We start from the raw sequence: 6,232 nt of genomic DNA, 5'->3' as shown, positions 1-6,232 counted from the left end.
ATATAGTTACATAGCGGCCTTAAATTGTTATCTATTCAGAATATTTTTCTTTAACTTTTATTCTAAAACAATTTTAAAATAGCGGCTTAAAATGGTTTTCTATTTCAAACCATGTATACATGCATTTTCTTCTAAAACAATGATATATTAACTGTTTTTATGCACACATTATCACTCTGAAGCGTTTTTCAACTTTTTTCCAAAAACAGTCGATCGAACACTTCAGCGGCCTGGCGGCCTAGCGGCGTGAAGTTAGCGGCCTGGCGGCCTAGCGGCCCAGCGGCCTTAAATGGTTTCCTATTTCAAAGCATGTATACATGCATTTTCTTCTAAAACAATGACATATTAACTGTTTTTATGCACAAATTAACACTTTGAAGCTATTAGCGATTATCAACATATTTTTTTTCAAAAGCGTCGCCTCATCTTCTAAAACAATGATATATTTACTGTTTTTATGCACAAATAATCACTCTGAAGCGTCTTTTAATTATTATTTTTTCAAAAAAAATGTCGATCGAGCACTTCAGCGGCCTAGCGGCCTATCGGCGTGAAGTTAGCGGCCTGGCGGCCTAGCGGCCTAGCCGCCTAAAATGGATTCCTATTTCAAACCATGTATACATGCATTTTCTTCTAAAACAATGACATATTAACTGTTTTATGCACAAATTAACACTTTGAAGCTATTAGCGATTATCAACAGTTTTTTTTTTCAAAAGCGTCGATAAAGCAGTCAGCTATTTCAAAGCATTAAACATGCCTGTTCTTCTAAAACAATGATAAATTTACTGTTTTTATGCACAAATTATCACTCTGAACTGTTTTTCAACTTTTTTTTCAAAAAAGTCGATCGAGCACTTCAGCGGCCTGGCGGACATGCTTTGAAATAGGATTCAATTAAGGCCGCTAGGCCGCCAGGCCGCTAATTTCACGTCCCTAGGCCGCTAGGTCGCTGAAGTGCTCGTTCGACTTTTTGAAAAAAAGTTGAAAAACGCTTCAGAGTGATAATTTGTGCATAAAACAGTTAATTTAAAATCGTTTTAGAATAAAAGGTAAAGAAAAATATTCTGAATAGATCACAATTTAAGGCCGCTATGTAACTATATGAATAAAAAACTTATTATTAATTTATCAGTGTTTTTTTTTTAAAAAAAAAACCCGCATTACAATTGCTTGGAAATAGAAAAAAAAATAATTAGGCCGCCAACTTCACGCCGCTAGGCCGCTAGGCCGCTAGGCCGCCAGGCCGCTAACTTAACGCCGTTAGGCCGCTAACTTCACGTACATGCCAAAAAAGTCTATTTTATTTGCCAATACTTCTCCAATAAATACCACTGACCAATCATTTCATTTCAACGTAAACACTGGACGATTGGGTAACATGTGGACATCGTATCCATTATTTATGTTATTTTCTTTACCAATGAATATTAACTAACTAATCAACTGACCACTCCAGTTTAGAGAATGAACCTTTAAGAACTGCTCGGATTACACTTAACCACTGCAGTACAGGCGTCATAGTACGCAAATCATTAATTATTTACATAGACTTACAACGACTCTTTAGTTAGACTTTACTCACACTTGACTCGCCAATTAAGACGGCTTATTGACATCGCTACAGTACAAACTAATTAAGGGCATTGACCTTTGGCTTTAAGATATTAGGAATTGTGACAATGTTGGGGTGTACTAATAATGCTAGTGCGTATTAAACTAGCGAATGGTTCAGGGTAAGTACGCTTCGACTTTTGTGTTCACTTGGCAGGTCAAAATGTTCCACTAGTCTAAGATATTAAAACTATATGTAAAATTGATAAAAATATGTAAAACGTACATTTTGAACTAAGAAAGGGTTGAACACTATGAACATGAAAGCTATCAATTTGTCTTTGATTGAAATATTCACCGGTCAACAGTGTGAACTGTTTCCCCTCTCAAGATATGACGTCATTGGAATTTCCAACTTTTATTTTAAAACGTCAAAACGTTTATCTGTTATACGTTCAGTAAACATGATTGTGGCGAAAGTTTGCTGTTTGGTTCCCTGCTTGCAGTGTGTGTGCTGCGTTGCAACAGGGATACACAACAAAACTTTGCTAGCGTTTCGTTAATGCTCGCCTTACTGAACGCACTGATTTTGAAATTTTATCCCGCTCTCACGTCGAAAATCAAACGTCAAAACAAGCACAAGTTCGACGACGTCAATTCCAAAATTCGTTAGGTCCGCAAACGGTTTGGCACGCTTTTCGAAAAACTACAATGAAAATTATACGTGTTATAAGCATATTTTAATTCATTATTTTGTTTCAGTGTAAGATCGCGATAAACATGTCACGATTTCACTTTATGAATACCAAACGAAAAAATAAATACCCCCGCCCCACCCTTAACCTCATACTGAGAAATACTTTAAAATTACAAGGCACAATACATAATTATGATGGTTAAGTTCAGGGGCGGGTCTATGATTCGTTGTTAGAGGGTGCGTTACTTAGGGGCGTACCCTTTTAGCTTCTTCTTCGGAAACGAAATTTATTGTGTTGAAAGGGTCGGCAAGGGTTTTTTGGAAAATCTCTAGTCCGGAATGGTGCATTTTGGGCGTATTTTATTACTTTTCTTCTCCGATACTGAAATAAAAAAATAAATAACTTGGACGATTTTAGGGCGGCGGGTGCGCCCCCCCCTCTGAATCCGCTAGTAAAGTTCACTTAATATGGGGCAATTAATTCCTTCTTTGGCACATTTTGTACAAGATATGGTTTACATGTCTTTTAGATTTTTACACGTTTTAAGCAGGCCGGTACCAAATTATGAAGTTATGGTTGCTGAGTTCTTAACGATTCAGCATGGAACTTATAAAAGACTGATTGGCGATTTCATTAGCAGGAAAAGCATTATTTTAGCTCAAATATGAAAATAAACGTTTCAATGCATGTTTCTTAACCCTGCTTATTTATTAGTGTATCTTTTAATCGATTTAAAAATTAAAATTAGATTTGTCCTGTTTTTCAATCAGAAAATAACACTTGTTTGAGATTTGTATGGATAATTGAAAACTTGTAAAGAAGTGCATTCAAAAAGACGAGATTAATGTCATTTAGGCCTTGGTCTTTGGGAAACTCAAATGGCGTCGATGCTACATATTCTTCATAATTACTTTCCCACGCGTTATGGTGGTAATAATCCTACATGGAATGCTAATTTGATGAAGTTGGAACATTAAACAAATCCCTATTCAGTTACGGAATGAATATGAACTCCCCACTGATGTCTTTTTGAAAGAAAAAAAGAGTTCGTGAATTCATCAAATTAAAGGCCAATAACAGGCTATTGGGTTTAAATCCCGAATGCGAATAAGTCATGTTCTTTTTCTGATTTGCATTTCCGTCAAAGCTGAACCATTGTGACAAAATACTAAACGTTATGAATACGATAGAGGTGTTTCTTTATTTTATAAGCTTTTTTATTGTCAAAGGTTAAATATTTTAGAACATTATACGAAAACCAGATTATGACACTTAAAGATGCACTCTTACTCCCAAAAAGGATTTACCACAATTAATAATTTTATCTTAATATTCCAAAAAGAATTTAAAAATGTAAAAAAATGGCTCTTATGAAGGATACCGGGTTTAATTCGAAAGAAATGAGCATACAACACTGTATTTCTACCTCATGTAGTAGACAACAGTAAATCATTTAGCATTCACCAATCCTTGTAATATTTTTTGCGCTTTCTGCTATTAAATTCACGGTTACAATCGTGTTATCAGTAGTTAATATCTTCCATAAATGTATTTTTAGTAAGCAGTTTAAATTCTATCAGTTGAAATTATGTTTGTTATCAAAGTGTATGTATCGATTTTGAATAAGAGTGTCACTTTAAAATTCTCAAGGTCGTTGATGCGATTTCATTGAATACAGGATTATGTTTTGCCTGCTGTAAAGTGTCATGATATTTAGCCCAAGTATCACAAATCAGAACAAGTGCACTGTCAATGAACACAGAAAAAAACACCTAAAAACAGACTGCTGCCATCTTTATAATATCGACGCATGTTCGATGTTACTTACTGCTTTTTTGACAGTATCATGTGCATCAATGACATATGTATCTACGCGTTTTCGTCATCAGAGCTGTGGAGCGATTAAGAAGAGCAGAGTCAGAACAATTTACACCATCAAAATATTAATACAAAATTAATTGAAAAGCTCAAAACGGCGACGTCAATCGGGAACTATTTGTTGTTCGCTTCAAATTACTGTGCATTATGCCGTTGGCGTCAAAAAACAACTTGCACGCGAAATTTGGAGGAAATTCTTAAAACAACACTTACTCGTACACCGTCAAATTTCCATTTAATTTTAAATTTTCGGTATGCAAGAAAAAAGAAACGTTCGCATGTATGCGGGGCAGGTAAACAAAAATCCGACCATCGAATACGCTGCGTGGCTTATAACTTGGCAAGCCTCGTTACCGGCTGTTTCCATCCGCCCCGCAAATGTAAAAGATACTTATACTGCACAATTATATTACGTTATTTACGTCGTTTCGACACATGAAGTATGAACGTTGTAGTTTAATTTAAAAGATGTTTGCGAATGTTTAATTTAAGCTCGCAGATACCTGCATAAATAACTTACTGAACTTGTAATATGTACACAAACAGGGATGACGTAGTATACAAAAAGTAGCCTACAGTGTAGATTACGTAGCAAACAATTATATAACGTCATTCTCTTGTGTATCACATGATCTGCGAGTTCAATGACTACGTACACATTTGTATCACGTGATAATGCAGTACATATGTCTGTACAGACATCATGACGGGTGTTGGTTTGTTTTTTATATATATATATCAATGTAGCTGTCAAATAGATCCTCTACTTATCGCATTTTTGGAGTTTTCGTTCACAAGCTTCGTGCCAAAAGGTCGCATATGCCACAAGATCGCCAGGCCGCTAACTTCAGGCCGCTATGTCACTAATTGCATGCCGCTTGGCTACTAACTTCAAGCCAAAAGCTCGCTTAAGCCACATACCGTTTGGCAGCTAACTTCAAGCCGAAAGGTCGCTTAAGCCACCAGACCTCCAGGCCAATAACTTCAGGCCGCTATGACACTACACTAACTTCAGGCCGCTATGTCACTAATTGCATGCCGCTTGGCTACTAACTTCAAGCCAAAAGCTCGCTTAAGCCGCCAGACCTCCAGGCCACTAACTGCAGGCCGCTATGCCACTAATTGCATGCCGCTTGGCTACTAACTTCAAGCTAAAAGCTCGCTTAAGCCGCCAGGCCTCCAGGCCACTAACTGCAGGCCGCTATGTTACTAATTGCATGTCGCTTGGCTACAAACTTCAAGCCAAAAGGTCGCTTAAGCCGCCAGGCCTCCAGGCCACTAACTGCAGGCCGCTATGTTACTAATTGCATGTCGCTTGGCTACAAACTTCAAGCCAAAAGGTCGCTTAAGCCGCCAGACCTCCAGGCCACTAACTGCAGGCCGCTCTGCCACTAATTGCATGCCGCTTGGCTACTAACTTCAAGCCTAAAGGTCGCTAGAGCCACCAGACCTCCAGGCCATTACCTTCATTGTGCTATGCCACTAAATGCATGCCGCTTTGCAACTAACTTCAAGCCAAAAGGTCGCTAAAGCCGCCAGACCGCCAGGCCACTAACTTCATGGTGCTTTGCCACTAATTGCATGCCGCTCGGCTCCTTACTTCAAGCTAAAAGCTCGCTTAAGCTGCCAGACCTCAAGGCCACTAACTTCAGGCCGCTCTGCCACTAATTGCATGCCGCTTGGCAACTAACTCCAAGCCAAAAGGTCACTTAAGCCACCCGACCTCCAGGCTACTAACTTCATGGTGCTATGCCACTAACTACATGCCGCTTGGCAACTAACTTCACACCGCTAGGCATATAATTTCGCGCTAAAAGGTCGGTAAAGTCACCAGCCGCCAGGCCAGTAATTTCATGCCGCTAGGCTACTAACTACGCGCCAAAAGTATTTCTGTCTGCAAAAACGTCATCTTTTTAGAAGATGTACGGACTTTTGTTTCTTTATTCTTTCGTTCATCTCAATCATCAAATGTGCAGGCCATATTTCCTCTGTATTCGTTATATTATTTTCGTTCTGTAAACCTTGCTGACGACGTCAATATGACGTCGACGACGTTGTAGATATCGACGTCCCTTAGCAGTAACGTCGCATAAGTCGGCACA

The sequence above is a fragment of the Mya arenaria genome, chromosome 14 (genome assembly GCF_026914265.1).
Source record: "Mya arenaria isolate MELC-2E11 chromosome 14, ASM2691426v1".
Lineage (NCBI taxonomy): Eukaryota > Metazoa > Mollusca > Bivalvia > Myida > Myidae > Mya > Mya arenaria.
Note: the sequence above shows the minus strand (reverse complement) of the source record.